This window comes from Oncorhynchus tshawytscha, linkage group LG19 (assembly GCF_018296145.1).
Source record: "Oncorhynchus tshawytscha isolate Ot180627B linkage group LG19, Otsh_v2.0, whole genome shotgun sequence".
Classification (NCBI taxonomy): domain Eukaryota; kingdom Metazoa; phylum Chordata; class Actinopteri; order Salmoniformes; family Salmonidae; genus Oncorhynchus; species Oncorhynchus tshawytscha.
Window position 1 is genome coordinate 47,425,437 of NC_056447.1, and position 21,031 is coordinate 47,446,467.

At 42.5% G+C, this 21,031-nt stretch overlaps 1 pseudogene; it reads left to right on the top strand.

Moving 5' to 3' along the window:
• Nucleotides 1-21,031, top strand: part of LOC112219025 — a 76,967-nt pseudogene that overhangs the window by 15,924 nt on the left and 40,012 nt on the right.

Genomic DNA, 21,031 nt, shown 5'->3' on the forward strand with positions numbered 1-21,031 from the left:
CACACTGCTAACGTATTACACACACACAAACACTGCTAACGTATTACACACACAAACACTGCTAACGTATTACACACACACAAACACTGCTAACGTATTACACACACACACACTGCTAACGTATTACACACACAAACACTGCTAATGTATTACACACACAAACACTGCTAACGAGGCATGCTGGGACACCTCTCCCACTGTGCAACTTATGTTGTGTGTCGGGGCGGCACATAGCATGGTGTTGTGGTGGTGTTGTTGTGGTGTGTTGCGGTGGTGTGGTGTTGCGGTGGTGCGGTGTTGTGATGTTGTTGTGGTGGTGTTGCGATGGTGTGGTGTTGCGATGGTTTGGTGTTGCGGTGTTGTGGTGGTTTTGTGGTGTTGCGGTGTTGTGGTGGTTTTGCGGTGTTGTGGTGGTGTGGTGTGGTGGTGTTGCGGTGTTGTGGTGGTGGTGTGGTGTTGCGGTGGTGGTGTGGTGTGGTGTTGTGGTGTGGTGTTGCGGTGGTGGTGTGGTGTTGTTGCGGTGTTGTGGTGGTGGTGTGGTGTTGTTGCGGTGTTGTGATGCAATGTTGCGGTGTTGTGATGCAGTGTTGCAGTGTTGTGGTGGTGATGTTGTGGTGCGGTGTTGCAGTGTTGTTGTGGTGGTGTTGTTGCGGTGTTGTGGTGGTGTGCATATGTAATCTGGCCCCCTGCTTGTTAACGGTGGAGTATCTCACTGGCTTGGAGCATCTGGTAGGAAATGGGACTTGTCTCTTCAGTGCATTATGACTCTTCTTGTATGATGACATTTGATTACATCTTTAGTCTCTACCAAAGGAAAAATGGCAAAGGCTGTACTGGATGAATGGAGAAATCACTTGGTAAAATGGTAGTTAGGGTACATAATAATGACTATATAACGGAGGTGCACGGAGGAAACACCGTGCACCTGGCAACCTTGGTTAGCGCGCACTGTGCTCAGCCCGCCACAGGAGTCGCTGGTGTGCGATGAGACAAGGACATCCCTACCAGCCAAGACCTCCCTAACCCGGACGACGCTAGGCCAATTGTGCTTCGCCCCACTGACCTCCCGGTCGCGGCCGGTTACGACAGAGCCTGGGCGCAAACCCAGAGTCTCTGATGGCACAGCTGGCGCTGCAGTACAGCGCCCCTTAACCACGGCGCCACCCGGGAGGCCTGTTTCTCCTCCATTTCAACAACAAAACAATAACAAAGGTGCTGGGGTGAACATTGGCGCTGTTTCCCCTAATACAGATAACATATTTCACAACGAATAATGGCTGTTTCTTTGCTTTCTTGTTTTACAGAAATCTCCTGGACAGAGACACATTCTCCAAATCAGACCCAAGTAAGATTGTCTTTTATACACGCATTTACACACACACACACACACACACACACACACACACACACACACACACACACACACTCTTATTCTCTCTTGTTTTCTCTGGCCCTCTCTCTTCCCCCTGTGAATCAGTGTGCATTTGCATATGCCAGATGTCATATTTGTCATTGTAATCTCAACTCTGGCTCTACTTGACTGAGCAGAAACAGTCTGTCCTTGTGTACACCAGCCATAGGATTCCTCTGCTGCTTATTCCCTGCTCATTCTAGAAATCTTCAAAATCATGACATTTTAGTCATGTTTCTGGATTTTTGCCTAACCTTAGATGAGTACATCCTTAAAATTAGGACATTTGGCCCTCTGAAGGAGATGTGGTCAGACTCAGCACTAGCAAGGAAGGAGGACTCTGATCCGAGAGGCCTATTGGCTGGTTGGCTTGCTAGAGGCTGGCTGGGCAGCTGGCTGGCTGGAGGCTAGCTGACTGGCTGGAGGCTGGTTGGCTGGAGGCTGGGTGGGTGGCTGGCTGGCTTGCTGATGGCTGGCTGGCTGGCTGGCTGGCTGGCTGGCTGGCTGAATGGCTGGCTGGCTGGCTGGCAGGAGGCTGGCTGGCTGGCTGGCTGGCTGGAGGCTGTAGCATGTTTATCCAAGGAGGTACTTGTGCTGTGTCCATGTCTCTGATGTGCTGACGGTACTGACCCCAGTCACACAGCATTATACCTCCTCAGCACTGCACTGCAAGCCAGGGGGGCCAAGACACACACACACACACACACACACCCACAAACGCACAGTCACAAACACACACACACAAACAAACGCACAGTCACAAACACACACACAAACACATGCACACCGGGTTGGGTAGGTTACTTACTAAATGTAATCAGTTACAGTTACTAGTTACTTGTCCAAAATTGTCACGAGTAACCTAACTTTTAGATTATCCAAACTCAGTAATGTAATCTAATTACTTTCAGTTACTTTTAGATTACTTTCTCTTAAGAAGCATACAAAGAAGACAAAAATGTATATTACCAATTGAACGACATCTTTTTAAGCAATAAGGCACGAGGGGTTGTGGTATATGGCCAATATATGCACTTATGCACCACGCAACGCGGAGTGCCTGGATACAGCCCTTAGCCGTGGTATATTGACCATATACCACAAACCCCCGAGGTGCCTTATTGCTATTATTAAACTGCTCACCAACCTAATTAGAGCATTACAAATTCATGTTTTGTCATAACCATGGTATACAGTCTAATATACCACGGCCTTCAGCCAATCAGCATTCAGGGCTCGAACCACCCAGTTTATAATACCATATAAATCAATGTTAAAGTTTACATAGCTGGCCATAAATGGATGTTGCATTTTACTATATGGGTTGGTTATGTAGGCTTGAGTGAGAAAGTTACAGACCCACTAATATCATACCTCCAAGACATGCTAACCTCTCGTCATTACAATATCAGGGGAGGTCAGCATTTTTTTTGGGGGGGGGTGATATTTATGACTCTGTAACTTTCTCACTCATCATTATTTACAATTCATTCAGGATTACCCCGTAATCCCAGTAGTGTAACATTTGATAAAATACTTTGTGAATTTCACCAGGTTCATATATTAATATAGTATACTGATTTGTTATTATGCATGCCGGCATCCTGGGAATAGGGGAGTGTGTACTTGCGTTTTGCCCTGTCTGCTCATGCTCAAACCATTCTGATGCACTATGAGAGGTAGGGACGCTTTTTCTGTCATCTTCACAAAAGTTAGATTCCTTTAATCAAAGTCATGACACACAGTGGTTTGTTCATGAAAATTTTTGGATATTTAGATATTTAGAGTTTATTTAGAGTTCTGAATTCAACATGGGGTTACTAGCTAGCTAGTATTGTATGTGAAAATGATGGTTAGCTCCTTGACTGAACCCAGTCCTTTGTATTGTGTGTCTGTTGTAGAAAGAGGCGATGATTGGCAGGACATATTTGTGCTCTACAAATGTATTTTCTTTTGGATGTAGGTATGTGGTTTTAACTACAGTGCCTTCGGAAAGTATCCAGAACCCTTTACTCTTTCCACATTTTGTTACGTTACAGACTTATTGTAAAATGTATTAAATAAAACATGTTCCCCATCAATCTATTCCCAATAACCCACAATGACAAAGCCAAAACAGGTTTTTTAATTTTTTTTCAAATGTATTAAAAATAAAATGTAGGTATTCAGACCCTTTGCTGTGAGACTCTAAATTTAACTCAGGTGTGTCCTGTTTCCATTGATCATCCTTGAGATGTTTTGACAACTTTATTGGAGTCCACCTGTGGTAAATTCAATTAATTGGACATGATTTGGAAAGGCACACACCTGTCTATATAAGGTCCTACAGATGACAGTGCATGTCAGAGCAAAAACCAAGCCATGAGTCGAAGGAATTGTCTGTAGAGTTCCGAGACAAGATTGTGTCGAGAAACAGATCTGGACAAGGGTACCAAAACATTTTTGCAGCATTGACGGTCCCCAATAACATAATGGCCTCCATCATTCTTAAATGTAAGAAGTTTGGAACCACCAAGACTCTTCCTAGAGCTGGCCTCCAGACCAAACTGAGCAATCGGTGGAGAAGGGCCTTGGTCAGGGAGGTGACCAAGAACCCAATGATCACTGACAGGGCTCCATAGTTCTACTGTGGAGATGAGAGAACCTTCCAGAAGGACCAACATCTCTGCAGCACACCACCAATCAGGCCTTTATGGTAGAGTGGCCAGATGGAAGCCACTCCTCAGTAAAAGATACATGACAGCCCTCTTAGAATTTGCCAAAAGACCCCTAAAGTACTCTAAGACCACAAGATTCTCTGGTCTGATGAAACCAAGATTGAACTCTTTGGCCTAAATGCCAAGTGTCACATCTGGAGGAAACCTGGCACCATCCCTATTGTGAAGCATGGTGAAGGCAGCATCACGCTGTGGGGATGTTTTTTAGCGGCAGGGACTGGGAGACTAGTCAGGATCGAGGGAAAGATGAACGCAGCAAAGAACAGAGAGATCGTTGATGAAATCCTTCTCCAGATTGCTCATTACCTCAGACTGGGGCGAAGTTTCACCTTCCAACAGGACAACAACCCTAAGCACACAGCCAAGACAACGCAGGAGGGGCTTCGGGACAAGTCTCTGAATGTCCTGGAGTGGCCCAGCCAGAGCCTGGAACCCGATCGAACATCTCTGGAGAGACCTGAAAATAGCTGTGCAGCGACAGTCCCCATCCAACCTGACAGAGCTTGAGAGGATCTGCGGAGAAAAATGGGAGAAACTCCCCAAATACAGGTGTGCCAAACTTGTAGCGTCATACCCAAGAAGACTAGAGGCTGTAATCACTGTCAAAGGTGCTTCAACAAAGTACTGAGTAAAGGGTCTGAATACTTATGTAAATGGTATATTTTATAAAAACCTGCTTTGTCATTATGGGGTATTGTGTGTAGATTGATGATGATTTGTTTTGTTTTTATCCATTTTAAAACAAGGCTGTAACGTATCAAAATGAGGAAAAAGGGGCCACTGTCCTGATATTTTAGGAGCTCACTGTGTTAACCTACTCTGTTGATGATTTTGTTGTCATGGACAACTGATTGGGCTCATTGCTTCCAGTTGAAAAATAAATGCTGCTCTCATGGAATGAAATATTTTGAGCACTACCGAAGAGTGCTATTTTTAATTTGAAAAATATATGCCGTAACCTGCATTTGCTATAGGACTGTTGTTTAAGTTTTTGTTGGTGAAACTTTGATACCTCCATAATTTGCAGCTGTTTAAGTACATCAAAAGTGCTTAAAGTTTGAGCATGTGATGTCGTTTTTTTTTAATCAGCAGGAATTAGATTGAGCAATAAAAGCCTCTCTCGTGTTCCTCTTATATTTAACTTGTTGTTGACTGTATGGACCACAATACCATGGAGATTAGAAGGGAGGAACTCCCTCAAAATGTTATTCCATAGACTGGGCTCCGCACTATGCAGCTGTTGCAAGAGCGCATTTTGTCACTGACTGTCCACTGGATGCAGAAACAATGATTGATAGGCAGCTTAAACTACCACATTATGTAAGGCACAAATAGCTAAATGAGAGAGCAGCAGTGTGATTCACATCAATGCGCTATGTAGATAACAGTAATATGTGATATCCACTAGGCCACACCACTGCTGTTGTCCTTACCTCCAAGCGTTTAGTGAAAAGGGATAATCTTCAGATGTAGACAGCATTCACACCATTGGAAGACATACACTATATGGCCAAAAGTATTCGGAGACCCCATCAAATTAGTGGATTTGACTATTCCAGCCACATTCAGACAGCTGAACTCAACTGCATTACATTACAGTACATTACAGTACATGACAGTACATTACAGTACATGACAGTACATGACAGTACATGACAGTACATGACAGTATATTACACTACATTACACTACATACACAAATAATAACCACAACAGCCAGCTGGAACCCTATTTGACCACAAAAACATGCATGCCCTGGCCACTGAGGTAACTACTAGAGAATGGGCATTTCTCCAGAGCTCTTTACGCTAGCATACATACAGAGCTAGTGAGGGCAGGCAGAGTAGAATCACTCTTGTTGATTCTATGGACAGAGGCCATGGAAGCCCTCTCAAGGGAAGTGATCACGGTCAGTCAGGTGGAATGGGGGCTCTGACCCCTCTGATTCTGATGAGGTGTGTTTTGATTTGAACATTTTAACACCCCTCCCCGTAGTGGGAATTGGCTCAGATTACAGTAGTTTGCGCCAGACTGTATTAAAACAGATGGTTTTGGGACACTAAATCTGTGCGTGTGTGTGTATTTTTAAACAAAATACATTCATAGCTGTTTATTTTGGTCCATATATTTGGGGGTATAGGCCATCAACCGTATGATAGGTCCAACAGTCAATGTCATGCTCTTGTAAAGGTCTGGGTTGGGGTTCAGACCCAGGGCTTCAAGCTTAATGATGAGCTTGGAAGGTGATGAATGCTGAGCTATAGTCAATGAACAGCATTCTGACATAAGTATTCCTCTTTGTCCTATGGGACAGTGTGCAGTGCGATGGCGATTGCATCGTCTGGGGGTCTATTGGGGTCGGTAAGCAAATTTAAGTCAGTCTAGGGTGTCAGGTAGAGGTTATGTGATCCTTAACTAGCCTCTCAAAGAACTTCATGATGACAGAAGTGAGTGCTAAATAGTCATTTAGTTCAGTTACCTTTGCTTTCTTGGGTACAGGAACAATGGTGGACATCTTGAAGCATGTGGGACAGCAGACTGGGATAGGGAGAGAGCGAATATGTCCGTAAACACTCCAACCAGCTGGTCTGCGCATGCTCTGAGGATGCGGCTAGGGTTGCTGTCTGGGACGACAGCCTTGCAAGGGTAAACACAGTTAAATGTCTTCCTCACGTTGGCCACGGAGAAGGAGAGCCCACAGTCCTTGGGAGCGGGCTGCGTCAGTGGCACTGTGTTATCCTCAAAGTGGGCGAAGAAGGTGTTTAGCTTGTCCGGAAGCAAGACGTCAATGTCCGTGACGTGGCTGGTTTTCCATTTGTAGTCCGTGATTGTCTGTAGACCCTGCAACATACGTCTTGTGTCTAAGCCGTTGAATTGCGACTCCACTTTGTCTCTGTACTGACGTTTTGCCTGTTTGATTACCTTGCGGAGGGAATAACTTCACTGTTTACATTCTGCCATATTCCCAGTCACTTTGCCATGGTTAAATGCGGTGGTTCGCGCTTTCAGTTTTGCGTGAATGCTGCCATCTATCCATGGTTTCTGGTTAGGATAGGTTTTAATAGTCACAGTGGGTACAACGTCTCCTATACACTTCCTGATAAACTCAGTCACAGTATCAGTATAGTCTTCAATGTTATTATTGGAGGCTACCCGGAACATATCCCAGTCTTCGAGATCAGAACAATCTTGAAGCATGGATTCTGATTGGTCAGACCAGCGTTGAATAGTCCTTAGCATGGGTACTTCCTGTTTCAGTTTCTGCCTGTAGGAAGGGATGAGTACAATGGAGTCATGGTCAGTTTTGCCGAAAGGAGGGCGGGGGAGGACCTTATAGGCATCCCGGAAGTTGGAATAGCAGTGGTCAAGTACTACAGTCAATATGTTGATAGAACTTCGGCATCCTTTTTCTCAAAATTGCTTTGTTAAAATCCCCAGCTACAATACATGCGGCCTCAGGATATGTGGTTTCCAGTTTGCATAATGTCCAATGAAGTTCTTTGAGGGCCGTTATGGTATCGGCTTGAGGGGGAATATACACGGCTGTAACTATAACCGAAGAGAATTATCTTGGGAGATAATACAGACGACATTTGATTGTGAGGTATTCTATGTCGGGTGAACAAAAGGACTTGAGTTTCTGTATGTTATCACAATCACACCATGAGTCGTTAATCTTGAAACATACACCCCAACCCTTCCTCTTCCCAGAGAGATATGTATTCTTGTATAAATTCACATGAGAGTGGATTCCCCTTAGCAGGGTGTTTCCCTAAGGCGTGCACATTTCAGTTTTTGCCCTAGCACTTACACAACTGATTCTCATCAAAGGCTTGATTACGAGTCTGATACTCTGTTAGTGCTCAGGAAATATCTAAAATGTGCACCCCTTGGGTCACCAGGACCAGGATTCAGAAACACTGCCTTAGCATTTTAGCACTTTCAACTCTGTTCCTTTTTTTTGTCCTTTCTCTTCGAAAAATCTTCATTGCTGCCTGGGTGGCAGAGTTACACTGACATTTACATGAATTAGGAACAGAGCTTTCCTCTCATGATGTCATAGCCTAGGCGATAGAATGTTATCTTCCAGGATTTCTTATGCCGTGTTTCCCCTATGTTTTAACTGCTATTACCTCTGTGTTTTAACTGCTGTTTCCTATGTTTCCCCTGTGTTTTAACTGCTGTTTCCTCTGTGTTTTAACTGCTGTTTCCTCTGTGTTTTAACTGCTGTTTCCTCTGTGTTTTAACTGCTGTTTCCTCTGTTTCCTCTGTGTTTTAACTGCTGTTTCCTCTGTGTTTTAACTGCTGTTTCCTCTGTGTTTTTACTGCTGTTTTAACTGCTGTTACCTCTGTGTTTTAACTGCTGTTTCCCTGTGTTTTTACTGCTGTTTCCTCTGTGTTTTAACTGCTGTTTTAACTGCTGTTACCTCTGTGTTTTAACTGCTGTTTTAACTGCTGTTTCCTCTGTGTTTTAACTGCTGTTTCCTCTGTGTTTTAACTGCTGTTACCTCTGTGTTTTAACTGCTGTTTCCCCTGTGTTTTTACTGCTGTTTCCTCTGTGTTTTAACTGCTGTTTTAACTGCTGTTACCTCTGTGTTTTAACTGCTGTTTTAACTGCTGTTTCCTCTGTGTTTTAACTGCTGTTTCCTCTGTGTTTTAACTGCTGTTTCCTCTGTGTTTTAACTGCTGTTTCCTCTGTGTTTTAACTGCTGTTTCCCTGTGTTTTTACTGCTGTTTCCTCTGTGTTTTAACTGCTGTTTTAACTGCTGTTACCTCTGTGTTTTAACTGCTGTTTTAACTGCTGTTTCCCCTGTGTTTTTACTGCTGTTTCCTCTGTGTTTTAACTGCTGTTTTAACTGCTGTTACCTCTGTGTTTTAACTGCTGTTTCCTCTGTTTTAAGTGCTGTTTCCTCTGTTTTAAGTGCTGTTTCCTCTGTTTTAAGTGCTGTTTCCTCTGTTTTAAGTGCTGTTTCCTCTGTTTTAAGTGCTGTTTCCTCTGTTTTAAGTGCTGTTTCCTCTGCTGTTTCCTCTGTTTTAACTGCTGTTTTAACTGCTGTTTCCTCTGTTTTAAGTGCTGTTTCCCTGCTGTTTCCTCTGTTTTAAGTGCTGTTTCCTCTGTTTTAAGTGCTGTTTCCTCTGTTTTAAGTGCTGTTTCCTCTGCTGTTTCCTCTGTTTTAAGTGCTGTTTCCTCTGTTTTAAGTGCTGTTTCCTCTGTTTTAACTGCTGTTTCCTCTGTTTTAACTGCTGTTTCCTCTGTTTTAAGTGCTGTTTCCTCTGTTTTAAGTGCTGTTTCCTCTGTTTTAACTGCTGTTTCCTCTGTTTTAAGTGCTGTTTCCTCTGTTTTAAGTGCTGTTTCCTCTGTTTTAACTGCTGTTTCCTCTGTTTTAAGTGCTGTTTCCTCTGTTTTAAGTGCTGTTTCCTCTGTTTTAAGTGCTGTTTCCTCTGTTTTAACTGCTGTTTTTACACAGGCTTTTCCTTTTGTTTTCTTCCTCTCCTCTTGACAGTTTGTGTGCTGTACACTCAAGGAATCTCCAACAGGGAATGGAGAGAGGTGAGTTGAGGTGAGGGGAAAGAGGGTCCAAGGCTCTGTGAGTATTGCCTCACTCTTTTTAAATCAATACAAACCAGTGGCTGTTCCTCCTTCTCTCTTTCATTCTAGTTTAGTCGGACAGAGGTGATAGACAACACACTGAATCCAGACTTTGTCCGTAAATTCCTCCTGGACTACTTCTTTGAGGAGAGGCAGAATCTCCGCTTTGACCTGTGAGTATGCACGTGTGTGTGTGTTTTGTTTAGAGAGGGTGAGTTAGTGAGGTGAGTTGGTGTGTGTACAGGAGCATGCGTGGTTGAGAGAGAATGGTGCTGTGTGTGAGTCTGTAAGCACAAGTTGAGTTATGAATAAAGTATTTATAAAGTGAGAGAAGGGAGATGTAAGTGTTCACCTTTTAAATAAATAAAAATTCATAAGAATTTTGATAACATTTCTTTATGAATTCCCCTTGTTAATAAGATGTTTTGTAACGTAATACGGTCATGGGGCAAAAGCTAAAAAAGGTCGATATTGAAATACTCACGATGTTCATCATTTTTTGGAATTCATAAATGTATGCCAGTTAAATTGTGGTCTTATCTCAGAGCACATCATATGGTTTAGAATGACACCATTGGTCATTCTATACACTATGTATGTCACATAGTGTATGCTATAGCTTGGAAAATAAACATGTGGGTGACAACATCATGCTGCTTGTCTCCAACATGAGGACGGTTTTCCACAGGAAATGTAGTCTGCTTCATGTTTGGTTTCCGTGCCGCAGTATAGCTGAGTGCCTGCCTTAGTGTTGAGTTGAAGAGACTATGAGTAAGTGTGTGTTAAGTTTCTGAGACAGAGCGTGAGGGTGTGTGTGTTTGGGTTAGGAAGAGGGAGTTAGTGAGGATGATGGAGTGTGTGTTGGTAGCTTAGCAGATTCTATTGTCAGTGTGTGAGCATCAGGCTGTATGACAATCTACACTGATGGCCCTCTAATGGCTCTCAGCAAAGAGTGGTTGCCGAGGCGCTCTCACACACTCCCATCACGCATGCAGGCACGCACACACATACACACACATACACACTCACACATGTAGACACACACACATACATGCACACACACACACATACAGCTTCCCCCTACACACATAAGCCGCCCGAGGGCATCCTCTCTGACAAATATATATGTGTACTTTTTCCCTTGTCATTATATGAATCATTTATGAAGATTTGTGAGTGACCGAGGCAAAGACGAATAGTACATTAGGTACACCTGTTCATTCTGCCATCGACGGGCCCGGTCGCGTAACAATGTTCCCTAGTCTTATGGAATTACATCTGTACCAACATAGTACTGTATCATCTCTCTCAGCTGTGACATGGCACCTTGTCTGTAAAGACAATTATACACACCATCACACATGCACACACGTGCGGAGGCACACGTACAGGCACACACACACACATGCGTGCACTCATGCACAGAAACAGGCACGCATACACACACGCAAAGTGAAAACACCTGAGCAATGGATTAAGGAAGGGATATACTGTACTAGAATACAATGGGTTTCTTTTTGAAAAGCAGGTGGATACATTTCAGCACACAAGTTGTTTTTTATAGTTTTGTGGAGAAGCTACGTTATTTTCAATGTCTGGTTGTTTATAACCGTCTGGTTGTTTATAACCATCTGGTTAGATGAGACTAAAATTGAGCTTTTTGGCCATCTAGGAAAATGCTATGTCTGGCGCAAACCTAACACTCTCATCACCCCAAGAACATCATCCCCACAGTGAAGCATGGTGGTGGCAGCATCATGCTGTGGGTTGCTTGTCTGGGAAACTGGTCAGGGACTGGGAAACTGGTCAGAATAGAAGAAATTATGGATGGAGCTAAATACAGGGAAATTCTTGAGGGAAACCTGTTTCAGTCTTCAAGAGATTTGAGACTGGGACGGGGATTCACCTTCCAGCAGGACAATGACCCTATGCATACTGATAAAGCAACACACGAGTGGTTTAAGGGGAAACATTTAAATGTCTTGGAAGGGCCTAGTCAAAGCCCAGACCTCAATCCAATTGAGAATCTGTGGTATGACTTAAAGATTGCTGTACACCAGCGGAACCAATCCAACTTGAAGGAAGATTTGCTTTGAAGAATGGGCAACAATCCCAGTGGCTAGATGTGCCAAGCTTATAGAGACATACCCCAAGGGACTTGCAACTGTAATTGCTGCAAAAGTTGGCTCTACAAAGTATTGACTTGGGGGGGTGAATAGTTATGCACACTCAAGGTTTCAATATTTTGCATCATCAAAGTGGTAGGCATGTTGTGTAAATCAAATGATGCAAACCCTCAAAACATCTATTTTAATTCCAGGTTATAAGGCAACAAAATTGGTAACATGCCAAGGGGGGTGAATACTTTCGCAAGTCACTGTAATTGTCATAAATAATTGATTTTGAAAGGCTGGTGGAACCGTTCATAGAGGGTTAGAGGATGAAAGGGTTCTTGGTATAATCCTTCATAGAGGATTTTAAGAATAACCCTTCATAGAGAGTTCTAGATAGAACCATTCACAGGGGGTTCTATGAAGATCCCTACATAAAGTATTGTAGGTAGAACCCTCCACATAGGGTTGTACCTACCACCAAAAAGGGTTCTACCTAAAACTCTCTATGAAGGGTACAAACTGAAGAACCCTACATGGTTCAACTTACCAGATTTTTTCTCTAAGAGTGTTGTAAGAACATTTATACTCAATAAAGTAGCTGTCAGCAAAGTCAGAGTTAATAATGGGGGGAAAAAGTCAAGTGTGAGTGTTAGTTCACGAAAGGTATATATATATTCTTTACTAGTTTTTTATTATGTGTCGTTTCCTGTTTCTCTCCAGGTATGACCTCGACTCGAAAAGCGACAACCTGTCTAAACATGTGAGTTGCCTTTTTCCTCTCCTGTATAACCACTCTGTCTGTTCAGTAATTCTCTCATAGGACAAATACAGATTTGTAATAACTCCTTCCAGTCCCAAACCATATCACAGACATGATGCCAGGTGATGCTAAGACCAAACTGCTAGTCTCTGGCTAGGCTACCACTGTAGTTCTATGGTGGCCGTGACTTTATCAAGAGCTCCTCTCTCCATCCGTCCACACATCCAGCAGAATAGCCCCAGCTCCCCTCGAAGCCCCCAGGCTAACACTGAAAGCACTGAGCACACAGAGTCACTCTCAGTATGATGACTGAGGACGCTTGGATGCTCCCTGTCGCCACTGCAGATGTGGGGGATTGGAGATATGGCACGCAGCGTTAGCTTGGCTTCCATTGTGTCTATCCACGTTTCCACGTTCTCTCCATACTAGCTGCCTGCCTGCCCACCCACGGCGCTAAAAATAAATGCGAACTGAAAATGCGTAAAAGTACAATATCTCTCTTGGCAGCATCCACCGATGCGAAGACGGGGATGGTAGGGAGACCCATCACAGCAGATGTTTTTCCCTGGCCATATTGTTTCCATACCTCCAGCTGATTGGACTGGGGAACGCTGACCACGTTTCACGGATAGAGAACAATAATGCACAATTAACTAGTCTTTGTGTTGTTTTCTAATATGTCATGTAACTCCCTGACCATACATTTCAGATCAACCTATTGGTTGAACCACTTTGTCATCTGATGGTTTTTAGGGCTTTGGTAGGCTAGCAAAGACTTGGCCTATTCTCCAGAGGTTTGCTGGTCTGTTGTGTTCAGTACAAACCTGCCCCTCTCTGCCTCTAGTGGAAAGCTTATCCCACGGCCAGCCCATCCTGCATATCATATTAGTGACAACACAGACCCCCAGGAGTTCTAAAATCTGCACTGAAGGAGGAATGGCTTTTTTCCACACTCTCTCTCTCTCTGTCTCTCTCTGTCTCTCTGTCTCTCTGTCTCGCTCTCTCTCTCGCTCTCTCTCTCCCTCTCTCTCTCTCTGTCCCTCTCTCTCTCTGTCTCCCTCTCTCTCTCTCTTGCTCTCTCTCTCTCTCTCACTCTCTGTCTCTGTCTCACTCTCACTCTCTCTCTATCTAGCTCTCTCCGAAGAAGAAGATAGTTTTTGTCATTTTTAGCAAGAGGCCCTGACTGTACGGTGGGACGGGGAGGGGAGGAGCGATCATCCCCGACCGGCAGAATAGATCCTAGGAGCAGCTTTCTGCCCGCTGGACCAAACACAGCTCATCTGTCAAGTGCATTTATTCTACACAAAGCAGAGCAGAGCCATCCAGGCCCAGTAGCACTGCATGTTACAAGTCCTCACTCCTCAGTCTCATACACGCAGCTAGTTTCATTTCATGGCCCCAACCCAAAGGCCATGCAAACAACACCATGGACACAAAACACTACTACCATCTCTACTTGTGTTGCCAAGCAACCATGGCATAATTGGCAGAGAAGTGCCAGAAAGTCCAATGCGCTGTGTATTATGCAAATGGCAAAGCCATGTAGAGTTACATGTAGGCACCATGGCCCAGTTGGTTAGGGCATGGTTGAGGCGCTTACAGGACAAAGTTTTAGGGTTGATTCTCCCTGTATGTTACCTGTATGTGTTACCTGTATGTGTTATTTATATGTTACCTGTATGTTACAATACCTGTATGTGTTATCTGTATGTGACTTGTATGTGTTACCTGTATGTGTTACCTGTATGTGTTACCTGTATGTGTTACCTGTATGTGTTACCTGTACGTGTTATCTGTATGTTACCTGTATGTGTTATTTATATGTTACCTGTATGTGTTACCTGTATGTGTTATCTGTATGTTACCTGTATGTGTTATTTATATGTTACCTGTATGTGTTATCTGTATGTTACCTGTATGTGTTATTTATATGTTACCTGTATGTTACAATACCTGTATGTGTTACCTGTATGTTACCTATATGTTACTTGTATGTGTTACCTATATGTTACCTGTGTGTTACCTGTATGTTACAATACCTATATGTGTTACCTGTATGTGTTACCTGTATGTGTTATTTATATGTTACCTGTACGTGTTACCTGTGTGTTACCTGTATGTGTTACCTGTATGTGTTACCTGTATGTGTTATTTATATGTTACCTGTACGTGTTACCTGTGTGTTACCTGTATGTTACAATACCTGTATGTGTTACGTGCATGTTACAATACCTGTATGTGTTACCTATATGTTACCTATATGTTACTTGTATGTGTTCCCTATATGTTATTTATATGTTACCTGTATGTGTTACCTGTATGTGTTACCTGTATGTGTTATTTATATGTTACCTGTACGTGTTACCTGTGTGTTACCTGTATGTTACAATACCTGTATGTGTTACGTGCATGTTACAATACCTGTATGTGTTACCTGTATGTTGCCTATATGTTACTTGTATGTGTTCCCTATATGTTATTTATATGTTACCTGTATGTGTTATTTATATGTTACCTGTACGTGTTACCTGTATGTTACAATACCTGTATGTGTTACGTGTATGTTACAATACCTGTATGTGTTACCTGTATGTTACCTATATGTTACTTGTATGTGTTCCCTATATGTTATTTATATGTTACCTGTATGTTACAATACCTGTATGTGTTACATGTATGTGTTACCTGTATGTTACCTGTATGTGTTACCTGTATGTTACCTGTATGTGTTACCTGTATGTTTTATCTGTATGTTACCTGTACGTGTTACCTGTATGTGTTACCTGTATGTGTTACCTGTATGTGTTACCTGTATGTGTTACCTGTATGTGTTACCTGTATGTGTTACCTGTATGTGTTACCTGTATGTGTTACCTGTATGTGTTATCTGTACGTGTTACCTGTGTGTTACAATACCTGTATGTGTTACCTGTATGTTACAATACCTGTATGTGTTACATGTATGTTGCCTATATGTTACTTGTATATGTTACCTTCACCTGTACAAACGCAAGTATAAACACCATGGGACCACGCAGCCGTCATACCGCTCAGGAAGGAGACCTGTTCTGTCTCCTAGAGATGAATGTTCTTTGGTGCGAAAGGTGCAAATCAATCCCAGAACAACAGAAATTACCTTGTGAAGATGCTGGAGGAAAGAGGTACAGAAGTATCTATATCCACAGTAAAACGAGTCCTATATCGACATAACCTGAAAGGCCGCTCAGCAAGGAAGAAGCCACTGCTCAAAAACCACCATAAAAAAGCCAGACTACGGTTTGCAACTGCACATGGGGACAAAGATTGTACTTTTTGGAGAAATGTCCTCTGGTCTGATGAAACAAAAATAGAACTGTTTGGCCATAATGACCGTTGTTATGTTTGGAAGAAAAAGGGGGAGGCTTGCAAGCAGAAGAACACCATCCCAACCGTGAAGCACGGGTATGGCAGCATCATGTTGTGGGTGTGCTTTGCTGCAGGAGGGACTGGTGCACTTCACAAAATAGATATATAAATAGAATCATGAGGTAGGAAAATTGTGGATATATTGAAGCAACATATCAGACATCAGTCAGGAAGTTAAAGCTTGTTAGCAAATGGGTCTTCCAAATAGACAATGACCCCAATCATCCTTCCAAAGTTGTAGCAAAATGGCTTAATGACAACAAAGTCAAGGTATTGGAGTGGCCATCACAAAGCCCTGACCACAATCCTATAGAAAATTTGTGGCCAGAACTGAAAAAGCGTGTGCGAGCAAGGAGGCCTACAAACCTGACTCAGTTACACAAGCTCTGTTAGGAGCTCTGTCAGGAGTACTTCCGGCACCGACAGAGATGGCCGCCTCGCTTCGCGTTCCTAGGAATGGGCCAAAAGTCACCCAACTTATTGTGGGAAGCTTATGGAAGGCTACCCGAAACATTTGACCCAAGTTAAACAATTTAAAGGCAACGCTACCAAATACTAATTGAGTGTATATACACTTCTGACACACTGGGAATGTGATGAAAGAAATAAAAGCTGAAAGAAATCGTTCTCTCTACTATTATTCTGACATTTCACATTCTTAAAATAAAGTGGTGATCCTAACTGACCTAAGATGGGGAATTTTTACTAGGATTATTTGTCAGGAATTGTGATAAACTGAGTTTAAATATATTTGGCTAAGGTGAATGTAAACTTCTGACAACTGTATATGTTACCTGTATGTGTTACCTCTTTGGACACTGTGTTAACTAACCTCCAGATGAGCTTCAATGCCATACAACTCTCCTTCCGTGGCCTCCAACTGCTCTTAAACGCAGGGGAAACTAAATGCATGCTATTCAACCGATCACTGCTCGCCCGTCCAGCATCACTACTCGGCTCTGACTTAGAATACGTGGACAACTACAAATACCTAGGTGTCTGGTTAGACTGTAAACTCTCCTTCCATACTCACATTAAGCCTCTCCAATCCAAAATTAAATCTAGAATTGGCTTCCTTTATCGCAACAAAGCATCCTTCACTCATGCTGCCAAACATACCCTTGTAAAACTGTCCATCCTACCGATCCTCGACTTCAGTGATGCCATCTATAAAATAGCCTCCAGCACTCTACTCAACAAACTGGATGCAGTATATCACAGTGCCATCCATTTTGTCACCAAAGCCCCATACACTTCCCACCATTGCGACCTGTACGCTCTCGTTGGTTGGCACTCGCTTCATACTCATCGCCGAACCCACTGGCTACAGGTTATCTACAAGTCTCTGCTAGGTAAAGCCCCGCCTTATCTCAGCTCACTGGTCACCATAGCAGCACCCACTCGTAGCATGCGCTCCAGCAGGTATATCTCACTGGTGGGGTGACAAATTCCCCTTTGGTCGCCTTTCCTTCCAGTTCTCTGCTGCCAATGACTGGAACGAACTGCAAAAATCTCTGAATCTGGAGACTCATATCTCCCTCACTAGCTTTAAGCACCAGCTGTCAGAGCAGCTCACAGATCACTGCACCTGTACATAGCCCATCTGTAAACAGTCCATCTATCTACCTACCTCATCCCCATACAGTATTTATTTATTTATCTTGCTCCTTTGCACCCCAGTATCTCTACTTGCACATTCATCTTCTGCACATTTTCCATTCCAGTGTTTAATTGCTATATTGTAATTACTTCGCCACCAGGGCCTATTTATTGCCTTAACTCCCTTATCTTACCTCATTTGCACTCACTTTTTGTTTTCTTTTGTTCTACTGTATTATTAACTATGTTTTGTTTATTCCATGTGTAACTCTGTGTTGTTGTATGTGTCAAATTGCTATGCTTTATCTTGGCCAGGTCGCATTTGCAAATGAGAACTTGTTCTCAACCTGGTTAAATAAAGGTGAAATAAAAAATTTAAAAAAATGTGTTACCTATATGTTAAAATATCTGTATGTTACTTGTATGTGTTACCTATGTGTTATCTATATGTTACCTGTATGTGTTAGCTATGTGTTACCTCTAAAAAAAAATGTTACCTATATGTTAAAATATCTGTATGTGCTACCTATGTGTTACCTGTATGTGTTACCTGTATATGTTACCTGTATGTGTTACCTGTATGTTAAAATACCTGTATGTGTTATCTATATGTTACCTGTGTCGTGACTTTACTGTCATTAAATTGAAGACTTAGTTTTTATCAAAGATTCTCTGTAATTAGTATTACGCAATCAACCTGATTAATCATGTAACTGTAATTAACTAGGAAGTCGGGGCACCAAGGAAAATATACAGATTACAAAGTTATCATTTCCTAAAATAACTTTTCAGATATTTTATATCTGATCAAATAGTCTTCTGATTAATGAATTATTTACTTTACCTCATGTTAGTCTCATTCCAAACATTGTAAATTGTTGGTTATCTGTATGAACCCAGTCTTCACTATGAGTCATCCATACATCAATTGTCTTAAATAATTTATTTACTAACTAAGTAATTCACAGAAATGCATAAACAAAAGTCAATATGGTTACAAGAAATGATAAGAGAATGTGCCCTAGTGGGCTAAACCGGCATTGCGGCTTGTTGGACAAAAGGAAAGTGGGGGTCAGATGAGAAGTCACTGCAGAGTTGATAATTATAACAATTGAAATGCTAATCCTTTGCACATGAACGCTCACTCCTTCGGGAACAATTGCAATCAATATATATATTTACGCTCAGTGTGTCGTCTTGATCGTTGGTGAAAAGTTTGTTTCTTTTGTAGAATTGTCCGTCTTTCTCGCTCTCTCTCTGTTGTGGTTATAGTGGATGATCAGAGTGACATTGATTAATTCGTTATAGAATGGATGTTTCGGCGGTTGTCATTCTTCGTGTTCAATGATACCGTATTCCTAGCTGCAGACTAGTAATTAATATCAAAGACTTGTTCTTATTCTGTCAGTAACGATAGTCTAAGAGTTTAACCACGTGGTTAAAAGATTCAGCAATGGTCTACAGCCTTTGTCCCCTCGTAATGGAGGAAAACATGGTCTAGTTGAGAATTTCTCAAAGTTGGGTTTTATTCGGAATTGCAGAAAAGGGGCTGTCCCAGGATGCCTGACCCTAACTGGGCTCAGGGGCGGTCCTCTGACTTAGTTCAACTCAAAAGGGAATTGGAGTTTCCTTCATTAAACAGTACAAAATCACATCACACAATTTTACAAACAGTATCATACTCAACCATTCATCTTATACAACAATTAGATGTAAACCTCATATCGGAGGCTGTTATATAAACAGTGTTATGGTAATGTGGCCACACCGTCTCCCATGAGCTTCCCCAAGTTGTAACAAATGGACCAGTTCGTAGCTGGATTCTTCACCGATCTTTTATACCTTCTCCGGAACATGAAATTTGTTCGGACCTCAAGTTCTGTGAGGTGGAAGAAATTCCTTTGTTCTCTATGAAAATTCACTCTATCTCTATACTGTGTGGCCATGAGGCAGGGTCTTCTCCTCAGGAATTTACGACCTCTCTCTGATCACAGCAGTCTGGTTGAAGGAGGCAGGGAGAGGCAGGGAGAGGCAGGGAGAGGGGGATGGGGCTTGCTGTACCCAAAGAGTGCAACGTCATGACACCTGTATATGTTACCTATATGTTACCTGTATGTGTTACCTATATGTTACCTGTATGTGTTACCTGTATGTTACAATACCTGTATGTGTTACCTGTATGTTACAATACCTGTATGTGTTACCTATATGTTACCTGTATGTGTTACCTATATGTTACCTGTATGTGTTACCTATATGTGTTACCTATATGTTACCTGTATGTGTTACCTCTATTTATTATTATGTTCATCATGCCTTGTAGTCTGATCTCAAGGTCCTCATCATGTATGGATGTCAATATTCATCATATATAGTATGTATGGGAAGCTTGACAAAAACATTGGTCCAAACATTACTGTCCTGCTGTTGTCATGGTAGTGGCTAAGCCAGGCTCTTGAGTGTTTAGGTGTTAGATGGAGGAAAAGACAGATTGAAAAGCATAGCTATAATCAGTGTCACTTTTCCATATAATCGCCCTGGTCTGCTTGCTTGGGTTTGGTGCTCTCACATTCATGCTGAACATCCTACAGAAAATACTGTACAGCAAATTACAGTTTTTCCCCATCCATCTTTTGAGGCATCTCTCTCTCCCTCTCTCTCTCTCCCTCTCTCTCGCTCTCTCTCCCTCTCTCTCCCTCTCTGTGTGTAGGACTTCCTGGGCCAGGCGTTCTGTACCCTGGGGGAGGTGGTGGGCTCCATGGGAAGCCGCATGGAGAAACCTCTCATGTAAGTAATGTACCATTCTTTCTCTCTGACACACACACAAACACACACATCCCTGTTCCCTATCGTCACTATTTTGTCCTATTTTGTCCTCATTATTAAAAGCCAGGCCCAAGAGGCAACATAAATTAGATGGTTTAAAGGGCTGTATTTGTTTTTAGCAATTTTGCATAGTTGGTATTCCATTTATGTATATTCTACGGTGGGGCCAATCTCAGTCAATTTAGGAAAAAGATTGAAATTCAATGCATTAATCCTCCTACATTACCACCTTCAGAACTCTTGGCTGTTGGCTAAGCAAGGTTACCGCAAATTATTATTGAGCAATACAAGAACCTTGTTCATGCCTATTTAATGAAACTCAGTTCATGTTTGTATTGAGCACAAAACCAGGCATCCCCACTGAGTTTAGAACATGAGAAATCAGTTAGCGGATGACAACTTCACTTTATAATGCAGAAACATTTTTTTAATCCAATGTATGATATTCCAGCAATGTTGTTACTACCAGCTGCTGCTTTCACACAGCAGGATAGGGGGGGGCGTGAGTGGGGTGACCCTCACCCAACTGTGTGTGTGGGAGATTATGTACGTATGAAAATGTGTTGTTGCAGCTGAATGGGTCAGCAGAAGAATGACACACAAGACGAT